At 40.5% G+C, this 23,520-nt stretch overlaps 1 pseudogene; it reads left to right on the forward strand.

The window, feature by feature from the left end:
• The first annotated feature begins 638 nt into the window (after nucleotides 1-638).
• LOC139366822 (myosin-6-like) lies at nucleotides 639-15,097 on the forward strand (annotated as a pseudogene).
• The last annotated feature ends 8,423 nt before the right edge of the window (nucleotides 15,098-23,520 follow it).

Here is a 23,520-nt window from a genome sequence, read left to right on the forward strand (position 1 = left end):
TCATTCTTGGTTGATAATAGTTCATGCTCTCCTGTTCCTTTTCTTCTTCTGTGACCAGCTCTAGCACAGATTCATGAGCATTCTTAAAGTCATTGAGAACAACATGAAATGCTTCAAAACCCTCATTCACAGTTTCAACATTTCCTCCATCAACAATAACTTTTATTTCATTAATTTTGCTTGTACATTCTCCAAGTTTGCCTCTCCATGCTGCATAGTGTGAATTTAAATGCTCCTCTGCCCTCTCCAGTGGGGTCTTCTTCAGCCGTCATTCACTTTTAATTCACTCATCTTACAATGACATAGTTGTTGATTTGATTGTTAAATGCAATGCCCCCTTAGACCTCCTTTAGTTCCCTTTATTTAAATTTAAACACCCAGTATCTTTAGATCCCTTAGTTGCGTTCCATTGATGCATTGCATTTCCACGTTAGGCCTACTATTAGACATTTGATTAGATTACATTGTGCATAGGATCTCAGTGTTTCCCAAACTCAAACTTCCTAATTGTTTTCACACTGCTGTGTTTTGAATTCCATTCCCAAGTTTATCAAACATTCCAATTATAAGCACATTTGCACTTCCATAATATGCTTGATCAAACAATTGCATTGAACAGGGCATCTTATTAATTCGCAATGGTTACTCACGGCTGGCGAATTCTAGGAGTTATAAAGACCTCCCAGGTGAGCTGTCCTTGCGGTCTGAATGCAATATTAATATTATATATGTTTTTTGGGTGGCTGCATCGTGTTATGGGTATGGCTGTCTAGTAATGATCAACTGCATCAGTCAGGCTCCAGAGTGGCGCAGCGGTCTAAGGCAGTGCTAGAGGCGTCACTACAGACCAAATCAAATCAAATCAAATTTTATTTGTCACATACACATGGTTAGCAGATGTTAATGCGAGTGTAGCGAAATGCTTGTGCTTCTAGTTCCGACAATGCAGTAATAACAAGTAATCTAACTAACAATTCCAAAACTACTGTCTTGTGCACAGTGTAAGGGGATAAAGAATATGTACATAAGGATATATGAATGAGTGAAGGTACAGAGCAGCATAGGCAAGATACAGTAGATGGTATCGAGTACAGTATGTACAAATGAGATGAGTATGTAAACAAAGTGGCATAGTTTAAAGTGGCTAGTGATACATGTATTACATAAGGATACAGTCGATGATATAGAGTACAGTATATACGTATGCATATGAGATGAATAATGTAGGGTAAGTAACATTATATAAGGTAGCATTGTTTAAAGTGGCTAGTGATATATTTACATCATTTCCCATCAATTCCCATTATTAAACTGGCTGGAGTTGAGTCAGTGTCAGTGTCAGTGTGTTGGCAGCAGCCACTCAGTGTTAGTGGTGGCTGTTTAACAGTCTGATGGCCTTGAGATAGAAGCTGTTTTTCAGTCTCTCGGTCCCAGCTTTGATGCACCTGTACTGACCTCGCCTTCTGGATGATAGCGGGGTGAACAGGCAGTGGCTCGGGTGGTTGATGTCCCTGATGATCTTTATGGCCTTCCTGTGACATCGGGTGGTGTAGGTGTCCTGGAGGGCAGGTAGTTTGCCCCTGGTGATGCGTTGTGCAGACCTCACTACCCTCTGGAGAGCCTTACGGTTGAGGGCAGTGCAGTTGCCATACCAGGCGGTGATACAGCCCGCCAGGATGCTCTCGATTGTGCATCTGTAGAAGTTTGTGAGTGCTTTTGGTGACAAGCCGAATTTCTTCAGCCTCCTGAGGTTGAAGAGGCGCTGCTGCGCCTTCTTCACGATGCTGTCTGTGTGAGTGGACCAATTCAGTTTGTCTGTGATGTGTATGCCGAGGAACTTAAAACTTGCTACCCTCTCCACTACTGTTCCATCGATGTGGATAGGGGGGTGTTCCCTCTGCTGTTTCCTGAAGTCCACAATCATCTCCTTAGTTTTGTTGACGTTGAGTGTGAGGTTATTTTCCTGACACCACACTCCGAGGGCCCTCACCTCCTCCCTGTAGGCCGTCTCGTCGTTGTTGGTAATCAAGCCTACCACTGTTGTGTCGTCCGCAAACTTGATGATTGAGTTGGAGGCGTGCGTGGCCACGCAGTCGTGGGTGAACAGGGAGTACAGGAGAGGGCTCAGAACGCACCCTTGTGGGGCCCCAGTGTTGAGGATCAGCGGGGAGGAGATGTTGTTGCCTACCCTCACAACCTGGGGGCGGCCCGTCAGGAAGTCCAGTACCCAGTTGCACAGGGCGGGGTCGAGACCCAGGGTCTCGAGCTTGATGACGAGCTTGGAGGGTACTATGGTGTTGAATGCCGAGCTGTAGTCGATGAACAGCATTCTCACATAGGTATTCCTCTTGTCCAGATGGGTTAGGGCAGTGTGCAGTGTGGTTGAGATTGCATCGTCTGTGGACCTATTTGGGCGGTAAGCAAATTGGAGTGGGTCTAGGGTGTCAGGTAGGGTGGAGGTGATATGGTCCTTGACTAGTCTCTCAAAGCACTTCATGATGACGGATGTGAGTGCTACGGGGCGGTAGTCGTTTAGCTCAGTTACCTTAGCTTTCTTGGGAACAGGAACAATGGTGGCCCTCTTGAAGCATGTGGGAACAGCAGACTGGTATAGGGATTGATTGAATATGTCCGTAAACACACCGGCCAGCTGGTCTGCGCATGCTCTGAGGGCGCGGCTGGGGATGCCGTCTGGGCCAAGGCTGGTTTGATTCCAGGCTGTATCACAACCAGCCGTGATTTGGAATCCCATAGGGCGGCGCACAATTGGCCCAGCGTCGTCCGGGGGGTTTGGCCGGGGTAGGCTGTCATTGTAAATAAGAATTTGCTGTTAACTGACTTGCCTAGTTAAATAAAGTTAAATAAAATATGTTTTTAAAAAGTACTTAGAACTTTTTAATGTACCAAGTGTCAAAGCTGTGTGCTGGAAAACCTTGGTAGTGCATGGGTGAAGAGCTGTGTTTCTTGTTTGAATATCCTGGCTTTCTCTGCTTTTGACCAGCCCTAACTTCTCAATAAAAACAGTTTTTGTATTCAATAACTTGTATTCAATAACAATGTGAACTGCAAAAGTTTCCTTGACCAATTAATTTGTTTAATAATAACGTTAAACTTACCTTTTTAATAAAAACTAAATAAATTGATTAATACATTAAGAAACAACAAGCTAATATTTAATCTGTGTTACACGTCCTACAGCAAGGGTGAAACCACAGGGAGTGTTACATGACCACATGGGCTGCTAACTCAGAATGTTCTCCCTGTACTTCCCACATTGTCCACTTGGGGAAGTTAGAAAACAAGCTGTGCCATTACCCACCTCTGTACTGGCTTCTCCTGACACTTCTGGTAAGTTATCAGAGTTCACAACAAATTATCTACACTAAAATGTAATTGAAGTGAGGTCCTGTAAAATCAATGCTATTCTCTCAATCTTACAGATACAGACCATGAGACTCACTAATTTGGTAAATGTTAATAATATCCACATTAATTTTTCCTGCACTTGCACCTGCACATTGAACACTACATGCTGACTGTCCGGTAGGAGTTAAAGATAATGTCATTATGATCAGAGAACTTACCTTGGTCAGTGCTGATTCTGTTGCTAGAGGAAGATTTGTGAAGGCTACTCCTGCATCACTAACCTATATCTTTCTTTCACCCCTGTCAGGGAACCCACGTGCCTTGGTGAGGGAAGAGATGGTCTTAGCCTGTGTGGGAGCAGTAGAGATGGCCTGGCAGTCTGTCAATCTATGGAGACAAAGGATGACAGGAGAGTAGGTTAAGGTGAATCCATGTGTTCAAGTACATCAAGCACAACTCATATAACCTCCGTAACCCCTTCAAGTGTAAGTGAACCTTTCACACAGAATCCTAATGTTCTGTGTGAAATGAGGCACACACACACACATGTGACAGCTAGGAATGGGACTCTTAGAAATTAATTGAAGGGCAGGCAATGGTATGTTCAGCTCTGGAAGCTACAGGACCTCAAAACTGAAGCGAAGTGAAAGGTGTGAAGTTGTAAGAGTTAAAAGGGCTCCACTATACATACAGGGGTCATATGCACAGGTCTTGAAGGAGGTAACACCCTTTCCAGCTATGTCACCAGTACATGCCCCACATTGTACACATGATGACCTGACAGCTATCTTGATATTTAACAGTGTGACACTTACAAATCCAAGACCTCATACCCCTTGGGTCAAGTAAAAGGATACAAATGCGTACTTGGTATAGTGCCACCATGTTGCAGATTCAGATCTGGCTACTACCATATAATATATCCAAATCTGGCTACTGATAAGTAATTAAAAGCATTTTGGCCATGTGTTATGTACATGCTTTTAAAGACCTTGCCACATTTTGTAACTCTTGGTTAACATGCTGGGTCTGAAGTTGTAAATCAATTGGTCATTACAGGGCCACCCTGTGGTCAATTTGTGCCATTTTCCTACAGAGGCACATGACTGGCACGTTTTGTAAATCTGGAGGATCCCACATTCAAGTTATTTATGGTCAACTTCTAAGAAGAGGAAGCTGGAGGATGAGTGCTCAGAACTCAAGAAGGACATTGATGATCTGGCGCTCACTCTGGCTAAAGTGGAGAAGGAAAAGCATGCCACAGAGAACAAGGTAAACACTTTTCTTTGTTCTTGTGTTGTTAAAACTAAACTTAATTGGTTTGGTGGAAAGTTTGGAGGGAAGAGTAATGACACTGCTGTGCTGGAGGCTCATCAGCAAACTCTGGATGACCTGCAGAGTGAGGAGGACAAAGTCAACCCGCTGACCAAAGCCAAAGCCAAACTGGAACAGCAAGTTGATGATGTGAGTATCAAATAGGAATTCATAAAAATGTCAACAAGATGTGTTATATCCTAAAAATAGGCTAGAGTAAATTGGCAAACCCGAAAATTGCTAATGACATATTTTATCAGATTGAAGGGTCACTGAAGAATGAGAAGGTGAGAATGGACCTTGAGAGAGCCAAGAGAAAGCTGGAGGGAGATTTAACCAGGAGAGCCTAATGGACCTGGAGAATGACAAGCAGCAGATGGAGGAGAGAATGAAGGAAGATCTTAACCTGAAAAAAAAAATCGAACGAATAATTATTTTACAAAAAAGTGCTAAAATGTGTGCTTTACTCATCAGGAAGGACTTTGAGATAAGCCAAATCAGCAGCAGGATGAGCAGGCCATGAGTGCCCAGCTTCAGAAAAAACTGAAGGATTTGCAGGTATGTCAATAGCATTGTTGAAAAAGGAATCTTTCTGTTGCAACTGTTCTTTTCTTACCAGAACATCTGACTTCCAATGTTTATTTAACCTTTATTTAACCAGGTAGGCCAGTTGAGAACAAGTTCTCATTTACAACTGCGACCTGGCCAAGATAAAGCAAAGCAGTGCGACACAAACAACAACACAGAGTTACACATGGAATAAACAAACATATAGTCAATAATACAGTAGAAAAAAGTATATATACAGTGTGTGAAAATTGGGAAAGATAAGGGAGGTAAGGCAATAAATAGGCCATAGTGGCAAAATAATTACAATATAGCAATTTTAACACTGGAGTGATAGATATGCAGAAGATGAATGTGCAAGTAGAGATACTGAGATACTGCAAATGTATGTGGTATCACCCAGAAATCAACAAAGTAATTCCATACATGCCTTTAAAGATGTAATCTAGTGATGCTGTTCTGTCATTCAAAAACAAATCTGTTTTTAGACAAACTTGGAGAAAATGTGCCGCACTCTAGAGGACCAGATGAGTGAATACAGGACGAAAGCTGAGGAAGGACAGCGATCCATCAATGATTTTACCATGCAGAAAGCAAAGCTTCAAACTGAGAATGGTATATTAACAAAACATACTGACATTCACATGAACAGCCACAATAAATAACCAGATGAAGTAATATAATTTAACATAATTTGAATTGCATGTAAACAGATGAACTTGCTAGACAGTTGGAGGAGAAGGACTCTCTGATCTCTCAACTGACCAGAGGTAAGCAGTCCAACGTTCAGCAGATTGAAGACCTCAAGTGACAACTGGAGGAAGAAGTCAAAGTATTGACACAAAGAATGCATTGTCCTTTATCTAACTACATTCATCCTCCGGTATAATTAACATAATTTTAAAAATGTCCTTACCAGGCCAAGAATGCTGTTGAGGGAGCAGTATGAGGAGGAGCAGGAGGCCAAGGCTGAGCTGCAGCGTGGCATGTCCAAGGCTAATGCTTAGGTGGCTCAGTGGAGAACCAAGTATGAAACTGATGACATCCAGAAGACTGAGGAGCTTGAGGACGCAAAGTAAGGATGTTTTATTACTTTCTCTTACTTTTCAGGCTATTGAACCTTGGCTGAATGAGCAATACACAAAAGTACATGATGAACAATACATGGATGACCTGTTATAACAACCATTTAGACAGAAAAGAGTCAGCTGTTCTGAAATGTGTTTCTTATCTATATCAATCTAGGAAAAAGCTGGCTCAGCGTCTGCAGGATGCAGAGGAAGCTGTGGAAGCTGTAAATGCTAAATGTTTATCCCTAGAGAAGACTAAACACAGACTCCAGAATGAGATTGAAGATCTCATGGTGGATGTGGAGAGATCCAATACAGCTGCTGCCTCTCTGGACAAGAAGCAGCTAAATAAATGATTGGATACGCAAGTCATATTAGCCTTCATTATAATACATGATATATAATATATTCAAACAACTTGTAAAACCTGTATGTTTTTCAGGTCCTGGATGAGTGGAAGCAGAAGTTTGAGGAGTCTCAGACTGAGCTGGAGAGCTCCCAGAAAGAGGCCAGATCTCTCAGCACTGAGCTCTTCAAACTCAAGAACACCCATGAGGAGTTTCTGGATCACCTGCAGACCATGAAGACCGAGAACACAGCATCAGCATTATTGATGTCAATTAAAGATGTATATATTACAGAGATTAATTATCACTAAAATATTCTCATGTACATGTATTTTTTTAACCACAGAGGAAATTTCTGATCTGACTGAGCAACTTGGTGAGGGAGGAAATCGCATCCAAGAACTGGAGAAAGTCCATAACCAGCTGGAGCAGCAGAAGGCTGAGCAACACTCTGCTCTAGAGGAAGCTGAGGTGAGAACAGAAAACATTTACTTCTAGCAACAGACACTATTTACTGGTAGCAACGGACTGTATAATGAGATTTTATATGGGGCTATGTTCTCACAGGGCTCCCTGGATCATGAGGAGGGCAAAATCCTGAGAGCTCAGCTGGAGTTCAGCCAGGTGAAAGCTGACATTGAACGGAAGCTGGTGGAGAAGGATGAGGAAATGGAGATGAATAAGAGGAACCAGCAGAGAGTTGTGGATACCCTGCAAAGATCCCTAGAGGCAGAGACTCGCAGCAGGAATGAAGCTCTCAGGCTGAAGAAGAAGATGGAGGGAGATCTCAATGAGATGGAGATCCAGCTCAGCCAGGCCAACAGGCAGGCATCTGAGGCCCAGGAGCAACCAAAGGGTCCCCATTCCCATCTGAAGGTATTACTTCCACACCACTGAATTAAAAACATTGCTTGTGCATTCAGAAAAAGCCAAACCACACTGTGAAACAATACAATAAATATAGTAAAATCTATTATCTCTACAGGATTCTCAACTGCAGCTGGATGATGCTCTTTGTGTCAGTGATGACCTGAAGGAGAACATTGCCATTGTGGAGAGACGTAACAACCTGATGCAGGCTGAACTGGATGAGCTAAGAGCCCTGGTGGAGCAGACTGAGAGAGGCCGCAAACTGGCTGAGCAGGAACTGCTGGATGTTAGTGAGAGTTCAACTTCTACACTCACAGGTAAGACAGTAATAGAGAGGAGCAATAGTAATGGCATCTTTTTTTGCAGGCACTAACTCAGTCATGTCTCTTTGGCCAAGGCCCATGGTATTTTTTTTTTTTTTTTTAGATAAACAGGAAAAATAAGGTCTGTAGTAAACACAGGCTTAGGAGATTTTGTACTTTTTTGTTCTATGAGATATTCTTCATCAGATAACGTAACTTTTGTGTGAATTTTTAAGCATTTATGTAATCAAAACAAGTACAGAAAGCACAAAAAGGCTTCATAATTCATAAAGGGCATGTTAACTGACTAATATTATCTCATAGAACAAAATGTATAGGATCTCCTAAGCCTGTTGAAACCTCAGACCTTATTTTCAGGGTTTATCCCAAAACCCCAATATCTCCCCATTCATGTTTTATTTAACCTTTATTTAACTAGGCAAGGCAGTTAAGAACAAATTATTTTTTTACAATGATGCCCTACCGGGGAACAGTAGGTTAACTGCCTTGTTCAGGTACAGAACGACAGCTTTTAACTTTGTCAGCTCAGGGATTCAATCCACCAACTTTTCGATTACTGGCCCAATGCTCTAACCACTAGGCTACCAGCCACCCCATTTCACCCATAGGAATGAATGAACGAACCAGAGGTAAGTCATTTCCATTTTTTAGGACTACAAACAATCAAGCTCTATAGATAACAATTAGGGTTCTCCTTAAATATCTGCTACTTGAGGTACGTAGAGGTAATATACAAACAACATTTCAAATATATGCGTAGAACACCAGCTTACTGAGCCAGAAGAAGAAGCTAGAGGGCGACACATCCCAGCTTCAGAATGAAATGGATGAGGCTGTGCAGGAGTGTAGAAATGCTGAGGAAAAGGCCAAGAAGGCCATTACTGATGCTGCCATGATGGCAGAAGAGCTGAAGAAGGAGCAGGACACCAGTGCTCACCTGGAGCGCATGAAAAAGAACATGGAGCAGACCATCAAGGACCTGCAGCTGAACAAATCGCCATGAAGGGTGGCAAGAAGCAGATCCAGAAGCTGGAGGCCAGAGTAAGTGTCTAAGCTACATTCTCATCTATTAATTCAAAGTCACTTTTTATACAGTACCAGTCAAAAGACTTTTATTTTTTATTTGGACTATTCTCTACTATTTTCTACATTGAAATAACACATATGAAATCGTGTAGTAACCAAAAAAGTGTTAAACATATCAAAATATATTTGAGATTCTTCAAGTAGCCACCCTTTGCCTCGATGACAGCTTTGCACACTCTTGGCATTCACTCAACCAGCTTCACCTGCAATGCATTTAAATGAACAGGTGTGCCTTGTTAAAAGTTAATTTGTGGATGTTCTTTACTTCTTAATGCATTTGATCCAATCAGTTGTGTTGTGACAAGGTAGGGTGGTATACAGCAGTTAGCCATATTTGGTAAAACACCAAGTCCATATTATGGAAAGAACAGTTCAAATAGGCAAAGAGAAATGACAGTTCATCATTACCTTAAGACATGAATGTCAGTCAATGCAGAACATTTCAAGAACTTTGAAAGTTTCTTCAAGTGACGTCACAAAAACCAACACGCGCTATGATGAAACTGGCTCTCATAAGGACTGCCACAGGAAAGAAAGACCCAGAGTTACCTCTGCTGCATAGGATAAGTTCATTAGAGTTACCAGCCTCAGATTGCAGCCCAAATAAATGCTACAAAGAGTTCAAGTAACCGACACATCTCAACCTCAACTGTTCAGAGGAGACTGTCAGTGATTTATTTAAAATTCAAGGCACACGTAACCAGCATGGCAACCAAAGCATTCTGCAGTGATTCACCATGCCATCTGGTTTGCGCTTAGTGGGACTATCATTTGTTTTTCAACAGGACAATGACCCAACACACACCTCCAGGCTGTGTAAGGGTTATTTGACCAAGAAGGAGAGTGATGGAGTGCTGCATCGGAAGACCTGGCCTCCACATTTACCTGACCTCAACCCAATTGAGATGGTTTGGGATGAGTTGGACCGCAGAGTGAAGGAAAACCAGCCAACAAGTGCTCAGCATATGTGTGAACTTCTTCAAGACTGTTGGAAAAGGTTTCCTCATGAAGCTGGTTGAAAGAATGCCAAGAGTGTGCAAAGCTGTCATCAAGGGTGGCTACTTAAAATAATCTAAAATATATTTAGGTTTGTTTAACCCTTTTTTGGTTACTACATGTGTTATTTCATAGTTTTGATGTCTTCACTATTATTCTAGAAGTTAGAAAATAGTAAAAACAAAGAAATACCGTTGAATGAGTATGTGTGTCCAAATTTCTGACTGGTACTGTAGTCATTATTCTAGCTTCAATATTGAAAAGAGTAGTAACAACATACTTGGAAATAGTGTTTAACATTGATCATATCTTTCTAAGTAAGGGAGCTAGAGAGTGAAGTGGAAATGGAGTAAAGGAGGGGCAGTGATTCTGTGAAAGGAGTCCGTAAATATGAGAGACGCATCAAGGAGCTCCCACCGGGAGCTCATTATATACTTTAATTTGACAGGGCACAATTAATGCTCAGAATCAATTGTAACATACATATAATGTTTCCCTATTTTTTCTCTTTATTTTTTGTGTGCAGACTGAGGAAGACCGTAAGAAACTGAGCTGCCTGCAGGACCTGGTGGACAAACTGCAGCTGAAGGTCAAATCCTACAAGAGGACTGCAGAGGAGGCTGTAAGTAACCTTCTATCATCCAACTGATGCATCTGTAATTCTCAAATAATTTTGTTTAATAGAAACCTAGATCATGTTTAATATTTCTCACAGGAGGAACAAGCCAATGCCAATTTGGGCAAGTTCTGTAAGATTCAGCATGAACTGGATGAGCCAGAAGAGAGGGCTGATATTGCTGAGTCTCAGGTCAATAAGATGAGAGCCAGGTGTCTTGATTCTGCCTCCAAGGTCAGTAAAGTAACTCTTTCAAGAGTCCTAAAGGATAATTTGCAGACTTACCAAGAACCACTACTCCACTACCACATATCTACAACACAAAATCAATGTGTACATGTGTGTATATTGTGTATGTTATCATGTGTGTGTGTGTGTGTATGCATGTGTCTTTGCCTATATTTGTGTTGCTTCACAGTCCCCGCTGTTCCATAAGGTGTATTTGTATCTGTTTATTAAAATCTGATTATACCGCTTGCATCAGTTACTTAATGTGGAATAGAGTTCCATGTAGTCATGGCTCTATGTAGTACTGTGCACCTACCACAGTCTGTTCTGGACTTGGGGACTGTGAAGAGACTTCTGGTGGCATGTCTTGTGGGGTATGCATGGGTGTCTGAGCTGTGTGCTAGTCGTTTAAACAGACAGCTCGCTGCTTTCAACAAGTCAATACCTCTCACAAATACAAGTAGTTATGAATTCAATCTCTCCTCCACTTTGAGCCATGATCGATTGACATGCATATTATTGTTTGCCTGAAAGTGATAGGTTTTAAACAAATGCATGTCTGTCATGCCATAATTAGATTGTTGTGTTTTTAGTTTCTTTCATAATTTCTTAAAACAATAAAAACAAATGTACCAACATTTCAGAAAATCTATATATAGTATTTTGGAAATACTCTTAAATTATAGACCACGTAAAACCTTGATGAAAGTTACCTGTACAGAGAAAGTTTCAAGATGATCCCATGTAAGTTGCATGTTTTCCTAAAAAGGTTATGATGTTACATTTCCTGTCTCAGTCACCCCCCTATCATTACAAGATTGTAGAACATGGAAGCAGAACTCACTTAAATTTGGTCTGTATTGCTTCCCTAACATCTCATCTTCATAATGAACACTGGGGGACAGCTGTCTGTGAGCTCTTTCTGTGAGCTCTTTCTGTGAGCTCTTTCTAAAAGCCATGAAATACGATTGACTGGATAACCTTTTTTTTAGACTTGGCATCCTACTCTGTAATGGTCAGAATTCATACAATTTCGTACTGACACATTTCAAATACATCCTTAACTCCAACATATATGCCTTAAGGATAATTATGAGAACGGTTTCATACAGAAATTACTAACTTTATTTGTTGATGCTGACCTCCCCTGGTACTTGCCCATATTTGCTTATTTACAATGAATAACAATGCATGTTTATTAATTTGCTGCCATCAATTGTGTTCTAAAACTGACAAGATCCAGTGAAATTTTGATTAACTGCTAATGGTCAGAATGGCGTCATGGATTTACGACCCATGAAAAAGTGGGAAAAATCTTTGTATTTAAAATATAGACAAATGATATACCTCAGGTGAGGACTAACATAGTTGATAATGTTTTGAGAGAATTCACCTTTAATTGTGGCTAAACCTAGAATTGTTTTAGATTACTTCTTGAATGTATGTCGCTAACAGCTTTAACAGTTGTAACTCATTTCTGTAATACATACTGTAGTTGAAGAGCAAAATGTATTTATTGTTCATTGAATTCTTTAATTGGACCGTATTGCTCTTGGTGTTGGCTATTACACAAGATAATCAGATACATGTTTAGTATCTGTATGGGGACAGCATCAAGTTCATAGTGTATTCCATACCATAATACACATACCTGTTGAAGTTTCCTATCATATATTTTAAGGACACAGTATATATAATGCAGTATAAAATGTTTTTCATTACACAGTAGTATTACAATTTTTTCATAATCCATCCGTCTTCTCTGTCACAGAAAGGAAAGGATGAGGAGTCCAAGAGTTGTGATGCCATCTCCCAGGTCAGTTCTTTTAATCAAAATAATGATATTGGTTATAATTAGCAAATTCCCTCATGTCATGTATGATGACAGCTTCTTCCTCAATCGCTTTGTAAGTATTTGATGTCCAACAGCCATACTATTATTCACATTGTATATATTTTTAAGAATACTGTGTCATGACGTGGCCCTCTTTGGATATAGCAAGCACCAACTCTCTCTCACCACCTCTCTCTTCCCACTACACCCAGGCTCTGTTATCTCAGGTCGTAAATTCCTGAGGAGACTCTCTTCCCCCCCGGCCATGCGGTATAGAGAGAGTAGAATAGTAGAACAAAGGAACTTCTTCTACCTCACAGAACTTGAGAACTGAACAATATCCATGTTTGGAGAATGTGTATACGGTCGGTGGAGAATCCAGCTACGACCGGCCCATTTTGTCTAATGTTTGTGACCTCACGAGAGACAATACAGCTACATTACCATAATTCTGTTTATACAAGAGTCTCCGTTATGAGATTTGCATCTAATTATTGTATAAAATGAATGAGTAAAGATGAAACAATTTGTGACATTTTGTAATGTGATTTTAAGCTGTTTAATGACAGAGAATCCAATTCCCTTTAAAGTTAACTAAGTCATTGGCCCGCCCCATGAGCACAGACATTGATCTGACGTCATGGGACAGCCTTTTCTGCATTTCCGAATAAAAAAACCAAATTCCCTTGAGACCAAGCGTACCTCGATTACCGAGAGGGCTAAGGTTTGAGTAGAGACCATGCATTCCTCGGTTAATGAATTCCTAACCAAACCATGTGGCGCATTGGCTACACTGGTGGAAATGGTTAAACTCAGACTATCGATATTGACAAAATAAGAGCAAATCTTCGATACTAATTACTAGTCTGCAGCTAGAATTTATGTCGTCTGAATGCGAAGACCGACAACCGCCGGAACATCTATTCTATAAGAACATTTCTGAATGGGACTATGAAGTATCCATTCACGAAAGACTCCAGGGACACAAAGAGAAGTTCAGATGAACTTTCCAACATAAAGACGGACGATTCCAACAGAGATCACGAAGACACAGTGAGCCTAAATATATATATTGATTGCAAATATTCCCGAATGAGTGAGTGTTCATGTGCAAAGTATTAGTATTTCTATCAATATGATTATCAACTATGTAGTATCTTTTGTCTTTCGCGCCCTTCTCAGTCCCTTTGTCTACCAAGCCGCCATACCGGTTTAGCCCAATTATTAAGACAATTGATGTATGGATGATTCATAGTGAAGGCTGGGTTCATGCAGATAACCTACAATTTACAGAGTTTGGAATGAGACTAACGTGAGGTAAAGAATAATTCATTAATTAGAAGACTAATTGGTCAGATATTAAAATATCTGAAAAGTTATTTTAGGAAAATTATAACTTTGTAATCTGAAGATTTTCCTTGGTGCCCTGACTTCCTAGTTAATTACATTTACATGATTAGTTGAATCACGTAATAATAATTACAGAGAATTGATTTGATAAAATAAGTCTTCACTTTAATGATGCCAAAGACATGACAACTGTATAGGACAGGGTCAAATATGAATTAGATTATTGTTCACTGTAACGGTTTTCTTCTGTGGACGAAGGAGAGGACCAAAGCGCAGCATGGTTAGTGTTCATCATGTTTAATAAAGACGATAAACGTGAACACTACAAAATACAAAACAACAAATGTGAAAAAAACGAAACAGTTCTGTCTAGTGCAGACACACGAAGACAGAAGAAACCCAGGCTAGCTAAATATGGTTCCCAATCAGAGACAATGACTAACACCTGCCTCTGATTGAGAACCATATCAGGCCAAACATAGAAACGGGAAAACTAGACACACAACATAGAATGCCCACTCAGCTCACGTCCTGACCAACACTAAAACAAAGAAAACCCAAAAGAACTATGGTCAGAACGTGACAGTTCACAAACATTATTTCAAAGGAATATCTTGATTTCAAAGGTCACTAATTGCGCAATGGCAAGCAAACTGTTTTTGCAAATGATTTATCATATCATTTTATTTTAAGAATTGGGGCTCTATTCAGAGCTTTCAGCATTACTGCATGGTTGAAATTTAATTTAAAGGCAATGTTCCAGTGTTAGCGGAGACTGCATTCACGGCTAATGCTGCATATGTCGATTCAACCGGAAATTACCTTTACATTTCTACTGTTCAATCTGTAATACTTCAGCGACACAGATTTAATAGAGACCTAACTGTTCCATTAACATTTAAATGTAATGAAGGCCAGTATTTAATAACGATGTTTCCAGAATACACAGATGTACATTCTCTCAACCTTTATTTATCTGCTTTGTCACAGAAAGGACATGATGAAGAGTGAAGCCCTCAGATGGATCTTTCTGAAAATCTCCTGACTGTAGTGCTTAGTTTTTCTCTATTCTCCATGTAACATGAGAAGAATAAAGTCAACTTGTTTTGGTTGTAACATGTTGCCAGCATGCCAAAGGTTTTCCATGTCTGGAATAGACATCAGGGACATTTAATATTCCATAATCTAAAATGTTTTTTTTATCTCAAATGTACATACAATCACCTGGCCCAGTGGCATGCTGGACGGAAAGTGCCCACTAGTACCCACATCATATCAAATTGTTTATCTCTTGACATACCTACTGAAAGGGATGTTTCATCATTTCAGTGCTGTGAGTATTAGCTTTATCTAGGCTTAAGGGCATAACTGGGAGTTAATGCCATCATGGTCAGGATTTATTCCAAATAAGTATTTTTTAAATTACAGTTTCACAGTATGTGATTCTGAACAGTGGACAAAACAACCCACATAACAATCTCGGGCGTCTTGAGGTCGCCATGAAAAACACATCTTCAGCTGGTTGTAGTTTATTTGATCTGTCTTCACCTTAACCGGAAATATACAATAATTGGCCATTATGATGTTCCATGGCAATGATGTAAAAACAACAACAATTGTTTTACATACATAGAAGTCTGTATTTGGTTCAATTCAAAGTTAAGGACACATGGAGACAACTATCAGATAAGATACTTTGAAATGAGCTGCTGTGCAGAGGGAAGAAAGCAAAAGGAATGAGAAGTAAAATGTAACATCAAATTGAGGAAAAACGTAGGCTACAAGGAATCCAGAGACAGAAAAAATATAATCACTTTATGTTTCTCAGAAGGAACTTCAGTTGCTGCAAAACTATAGTAAACATATAACAGATGTACAGTAACAGCCATACAGGTACCGGTAAAAAACTGTTAGTGGCTCTCTTGGTTTTAAGAGGTAAAGAAGACCTGAGAACTGCACACTTAATGAAGTACTATTACATATTGATTATTCAGTAGATGTGTACTTGATCCACAGCAATTTTTGTTCCCCTCTTGCAAGATCTTTTCCCCCTACAATCTTTTCACTGACCAGCACAACTTTATGTTATTCTGACTTGCCCATGTGAGCGAGCCAAACCAGACAACTATACTAAATGTGATGACAAGCTCAATAAAACATCTATAAAAAGGACTGCAAAACGGATTGATTCACATTCAGCTTTCTTAGCTTCTGCAAATACAGTATGGAATGATCATTTTTTACTACACTCGCCCACTGTTGGCTCCCAAGTTTTTTAGTGCGCCGAGGTACTGTTAGTACTCCTCCACCTGTTTTATGCTCCGGTCTCTGGAGCTGATGGAACCTTCCTAAAGTCGATGATGAGGTATTTGGATGTTCAAGGATGTCCTTCTTACACCAGAGGTCAAACTTTCCAGAATTGGATGTGTCAAGAATAAAAGTGTCATCCAAGTATTTTATGTAGGTGGTCTCAGGGCGGGTACTTCTATAGTTTAGTTTATTAGTCATATGTACAGGGTCGGAAATGTAATTGCAGGCTAAAGTGATGCATAAGCTATGCAGTGCAGGTCAAAAATAGTTGGGTGGCGCAGTGGTTAAGGGCGCTGTACTGCAGCGCCAGCTGTGCCATCAGAGTCCCTAGGTTCGCGCCCAGGCTCTGTCGTAACCGGCCGCGACCGGGAGGTCCGTGGGGCGACGCACAATTGGCCTAGCGTCATCCGGGTTAGGGAGGGATTGGTCGGTAGGGATCTCCTTGTCTCATCGCGCACCAGCGACTCCTGTGGCGGGCCGGGCGCAGTGCGCGCTAGCCAAGGTGCACGGTGTAGCCTCCGACACATTGGTGCGGCTGGCTTCCGGGTTGGATGCGCGCTGTGTTAAGAAGCAGTGCGGCTGGTTGGGTTGTGTATCGGAGGACGCATGACATTCAACCTTCGTCTCTCCTGAGCCCGTACGGGAGTTGTAGGAATGAGACAAGATAGTAGCTACAACAATTGGATACCACGAAATTGGGGAGAAAAAGGGGTAAAATTAAAAAAATAAATAAAATAGAAGTGAATGAAAACAATCATTAAAATAATAACATATACATATTTACAATTGTAAACAGGCCATGGGAACAGCCCATAGCTTGGGTGGCTGAGGACCTTGATCTTCCTGGCCTTCCTGTGAATGAGTGGTCGATGGTTTTCCCCATTAAGCAACGAGTCAGAGGCCGAGCCTTCTCTTGTCTCTACTTCTCCCGTTACGGGGTCTGAGACGCCGAAGCCTCCCACCATTAGCTCTGACAAATTGAAAACTCTAGTCATTGGCGACTCCATTACCCGCAGTATTAGACTTAAAATGAATCATCCAGCGATCATACACTGCTTACCAGGGGGCAGGGCTACCGACATTAAGGCTAATCTGAAGATGGTGCTGGCTAAAGCTAAAACTGCCGAGTGTAGAGAGTATAGAGATATTGTTATCCACGTCGGCACCAACGATGTTAGGATGAAACAGTCAGAGATCACCAAGCGCAACATAGCTTCAGCGTGTAAATCATCTAGAAAGATGTGTCGGCATCGAGTAATTGTCTCTGGCCCCCTCCCAGTTAGGGGGAGTGATGAGCTCTACAGCTCTCACAACTCAATCGCTGGTTGAAAACTGTTTTCTGCCCGTCCCAAAAGATAGAATTTGTAGATAATTGGCCCTTTTTCTGGGACTCACCCACAAACAGGACCAAGCCTGACCTGCTGAGTAGTGACGGACTCCATCCTAGCTGGAGGGGTGCTCTCATCTTATCTACCAACATAGACAGGGCTCTAACTCCTCTAGCTCCACAATGAAATAGGGTGCAGGCCAGGCAGCAGGCTGTTAGCCAGCCTGCCAGCATAGTGGAGTCTGCCACTAGCACAGTCAGTGTAGTCAGCTCAGCTATCCCCATTGAGACCGTGTCTGTGCCTCGACCTAGGTTGGGCAAAACTAAACATGGCGGTGTTCGCCTTAGCAATCTCACTAGGATAAAGACCTCCTCCATTCCTGTTATTATTGAAAGAGATCATGATACCTCACATCTCAAAATAGGGCTATTTAATGTTAGATCCCTTACTTCAAAGGCAATTATAGTCAATGAACTAATCACTGATCATAATCTTGATGTGATTGGCCTGACTGAAACATGGCTTAAGCCTGATGAATTTACTGTGTTAAATGAGGCCTCACCTCCTGGCTACACTAGCGACCATATCCATCGTGCATTCCGCAAAGGCGGAGGTGTTGCTAACATTTTTTACGATAGCAAATTTAAATTTACAAATTAAAAAATTATGACGTTTTCGTCTTTTGAGCTTCTAGTCATGAAATCTATGCAGCCTACTCAATCACTTTTTATAGCTACTGTTTACAGGCCTCCTGGGCCATATACAGCGTTCCTCATTGAGTTCCCTGAATTCCTATCGGACCTTGTAGTCATAGCAGATAATATTCAAATCTTTGGTGACTTTAATATTCACATGGACCTACTTACTCTGGACCTACTTACTGTCACAGTCATACTCTGGACCTAGTTTTGTCCCATGGAATAAATGCTGTGGATCTTAATGTTTTTCCTCATAATCCTGGACTATCGGATCACCATTTTATTACGTTTGCAATTGCAACAAATAATCTGCTCAGACCCCAACCAAGGAACATCAAAAGTCATGCTATAAATTCACAGACAACACAAAGATTCCTTGATGTCATTCCAGACTCCCTCTGTCTACCCAAGGACGTCAGAGGACAAAAATCTGTTAACCACCTAACTGAGGAACTCAATTTAACCTTGCGCAATACCCTAGATGCAGTTGCACCCCTAAAAACTAAAAACATTTCTCATAAGAAACTAGCTCCCTGGTATACAGAAAATTAATATAAAAATTAATATAATTTTTAAAAATAATTATCCATAAAGAATATTTTAGTTCAATTTTGTCTGGCTTAGCATTCCAAATAAAATATATTACGATATAAATACGAGTCCTATATCGACATAACCTGGAAGGCCGCTCAGCAAGGAAGAAGCCACTGCTCCAAAACCATCATAAAATAGCCAGACTACAGTTTGCAACTGCACATGGGGACAAAAGTCGTACTTTTTGGAGAAATGTCCTCTGGTCTGATGAAACAAAAATAGAACTGTTTGGCCATAATGACCATCGTTATGTTTGGAGGAAAAAGGGGGAGGCTTGCAAAAAAGGGGGAGACACCATCCCAACAGTGAAGCATGGGGGTGGCAGCATCATGTTGTGGGGGTGCTTCGCTACAGGAGGGGTTGGTGCACTTCACAAAATAGATGGCATCATGAGGGAGGAAAATTGTGTGGATATATTGAAGCAACATTTCAAGACGTCAGTCAGGAAGTTAATGCTCGGTCACAAATGAGTCTTCCAAATGGACAATGACTCCAAGCATACTTCCAAAGTTGTGGCAAAATGGCTTAAGGACAACAAAGTCAAGTTATTGGAGTGGCCATCACAAAGCCCTGACCTCAATTCTGTAGAACATTTGTGGGCAGAACTGAAAAAGTGTGTGCGAGCAAGGAGGCCTGCAAATCTGACTCAGTTACACCAGCTCTGTCAGGGGGAATGGGCAAAAATGCACCCAACTTATTGTGGGAAGCTTGTGGAAGGCTACCTGAAATGTTTGACTCAAGTTAAACAATTTAAAGGCAATGCTACCAAATACTAATTGAGTGTATGTAAACTACTGACCCACTGAGAATGTGATGAAAGAAGTAAAACCTGAAATAAATCATTCTCTCTACAATTATTCTGACATTTCACATTCTTAAAATAAAGTGGTGATCCTAACTGACCTAGACAGGGAATTTTTACGAGGATTAAATGTCAGGAATTGTGAAAAACTGAGTTTAAATGTATTTGGCTAAGTTGTACGTAAACTTCCGACTGTATGTTCCTAAATATTTACTCCCTGACCTGGAATTTCTATTTGGGAGCACGAGTGCGCCTAGAAAAAAACCACACACAGATAATGATTAGGCTTCGCTGTACCTCAGCTTCTGAGTAGTATAGAGAATAAATTGAGCATATTCGTGACAGTCGTGGTTGCACAATTACTACAGAGAAAACAGCTTGTTTGCAGCTCAAACCGTTCCAAAGTTAGGAGGCAGAATTTTTTTTCTTCTGTTGGCGGACTGCATTTTACATTCATACATTCATTCACAATGTCATGGGCAGTTCTAAAACTACTTCATTCATCGGGACTTTTGCTTCAAAAGTAGCTAGGATTCATAAAGGCCTAATGTAGGCTATATTCTCAATCTTAAAAATATTTATTTCTGGTGCTTAACCCTGTATTTTGTAATTGCTGACAATTCTTATCATTAAAATACTACCTCAAATACTTTTCAAAATGTCAGCATATAGCAGGGGACACTATGACTTGCTCTCTCTGTGTCCTTAATCACGTCATGCTTATGAATTCAGAATTGTCATCAGCTGACATGAGTTGAGTTCTCTATGACCTTCCAGTCAGAACAGTTGCATGGATATTCTAATGATAGTTCAGTCTTTAAATCACATAGGAGGGTCAGGTTACACATTTCAACAGCAGGACAGTGGAAAGGTGCCCAGCCATTCCTTCAGTCTGACAGACAGTGCTCATAACACAAGCACACTGAGGACCTATAAACAAAGGTCAAGCCTAAAATAGAATGTTGTAGAAGTGAATAGAAGTATTCATACGTTTAGATGTAGAATAACAGCAGCTAACTAGCTACAGATGCGGTCAGATATATTGGCACCCTTGACCTGTACAAAGGAGTGCAATGAAGAAGAACATTCTGTTTTTTCAAAACTGGTTGAATAGCTATTTTTACCCTGCTACTTGCCACAGGTGAGAAATTACACAGTAAACGAGAAGCATTGCCTACAAACAAATTCATTTGAATTTTAGATAATTTATTACAGGTCATTTTTTACTTGGTCCTGTGCAGTTATTAATCAAACAAATAAACATGTCAACACCAAAAATATGTAGTCATACAAGGGTGCCAGTATATTTTACCGCATCTGTAAAAGGGAAAAATCACTAGACAGATTGTAGGTTTGCATAGTCGGGGTTCGTTCGTTCAGTGTTCAGAGAACATTCATAACAATGGTGTGAAATGTATTATGCTGGTAATTAGGATTCAATCAATATCACCTTGGGTGTTGCTTCTTTTGAAATTCATCTTTAAGAGAGACAATATTTTAACCATGTACTGATATTGCTTCAGGGTAATGATTACACTATTTTTTTGACACAATCAGTAGTATTTTTAAGTTAGTAAATTTACCCATGCATTCTCCTCAACAAAATGGACATTCATTACCAGAATAACCAACATGAAATGCTGTCTCATTAAGCAATAAGGCCCGAGGGGGTGTGGTATTTGGTACAATATACCACGGCTAAGGGACGTTCTTAAGCACGACGCAATGCGGAGTGCCTGGATACAGACCTTAGCCATGGTACTGTATATTGGCCATATACTACAAACCCACAAGGTGCCTTATTGGTATTATAAACTGGTTACCAATGTAATTAGAGCAGTAAAAGTAATTGTTTTCTTATACTCGTGGTATACGATATATTATAAATTGGGTGGTTTGAGCCCTGAATGCTGATTGGCTGACAGTCACGGGTATGACAAAACATTTATTTTTACTGCTCTAATTCCGTCGGTAACCAGTTTATAATTGCAATAAGGCACCTCGGTTGTTTGTGGTATATGGCCAATATACCACGGCTAAGGGCTGTATACTGGCACTCCACTTTACGCCATGCGTAAGAACAGCCCTTAGCCGTGGTATATTAGCCATATACCACACCCCCCCGTGCCTTATTGCTTAAATATACTATACTATGTCTGGTTCTATATGAAAGCCATGAATGCGTCATCTTTCAACACTTAAATTGATCTGAGACTAAGCTACATACACTCCTCTAAAAAGGTATTTGGAAAGTGAAGCTTTCTATACTTTTTGGTTCTATACTCCAACATTTTAGATTTGAGATCAAATGTTTCATATGAGGCAAAGGGGACAGAATTTCACCTTTTATTTTAGGGTATTTTCATACATATCTATTTTACCGTTTACAAATGAAAGCACTTTATGTATCTAGTCCCCCCATATGAAGGTGTCATTAGTATTTGGAAAATACACTTATATGTGTATTAAAGTAGTCAAAAGTCTTGTATTTGGTCCTGTATTCCTGGTATGCAATGACTATACCAAGCTTTTACTCTACAAACTTGTTGGATGCATTCGCAGTTTGATTTGGTTGTGTTTCAGAAATGAATGGTTAAAAATGTATTGTGAAATTTTGGAGTCACTTATAGCAAATAAGATTATAATATGTTTAAATACTTTGATGCTACCATGATCACGGATAATCGTGAATGAATCTTGAATAATGAAGATTGAGAAAGTTAGAGACATAAATAGAATAACCCCCCCAAAATATACTAACCTCTCCTGTTATTGTCTTGTGCTTGTGTAACTTTCTCACTCATCATTATTCATGATTAATTCATGATTGTCTGTAATCATAGTAGCATCCACATTAATGTAGAAGTGTTCAGAAACATATTATATTCTTATTTACAATAAAAGTGATTTCAAAATGACAAAATACATTATTTTCCATTAATTTCTATTGGGCATAAAATACAGTGCATTCGGAAAATATTCAGACCCCTTGACTTTTTCCACATTGTGTGATGTTACAGCCTTATTCTAAAATGGATTAAATTAAATGTTTTCCTCATCAATCTACACACAATAATCCATAATGACAAAGCGAAAACAAGTTTTTAGATTAGGAAAATTTCAGACTCTTTGCTAAGAGACTCGAAATTGAGCTCAGGTGCACCTGTTTCCATTGATCATCCTTGAGATGGTTTTACAACTTGACTGGAGTCTACCTGTGGTAAATGCAATTGATTGAGCATGATTTGGAAAGGCACACTCCTGTCCATATGAAGTCCCACAGTTGACAGTGCATGTCAGAGCAAAGACCAAGCCATGAGCTCTCCGTAGAGCTCTGAGAAAGGATTGTGTCAAGGCACAGATTTGGGGAATGGTACCAAAACATTTCTGCAGCATTGAAGGTCCCCAAGAACACAGTGGCCTCCACCACTCTTCTTAGAACTGGCCACCCGGGCCAAATTGAGCAATCGGGGAGAAGGGCTTTGATCAGGGAGGTGACCAAGAACGTTATGGTCACTCTGACAGAGCTCCAGAGTTCCTCTGTGGAGATGGGAGAACCTTCCAGAAGGATAACCATCTCTGCAGCACTCCACCAATCAGGCCTTTATGGTAGAGTGGCCAGACGGAAGTCAATCCTCAGTAAAAGGCACATGACAGCCCGCTTGGAGTTTGCCAAAAGGCATCTAAAGGACTCTCAGACCATGAGAAACAAGCTCCTTTGGCCTGATGAAACCAAGATTGAACTATTTGGCCTGAATGCCAAGTGTCACGTCTGGAGAAAACCTGTCACCATTCCTATGGTGAAACATGGTGGTGGCAGC

Source organism: Oncorhynchus clarkii, chromosome 15 (genome assembly GCF_045791955.1).
Source record: "Oncorhynchus clarkii lewisi isolate Uvic-CL-2024 chromosome 15, UVic_Ocla_1.0, whole genome shotgun sequence".
NCBI classification, from domain to species: Eukaryota; Metazoa; Chordata; class Actinopteri; order Salmoniformes; family Salmonidae; genus Oncorhynchus; species Oncorhynchus clarkii.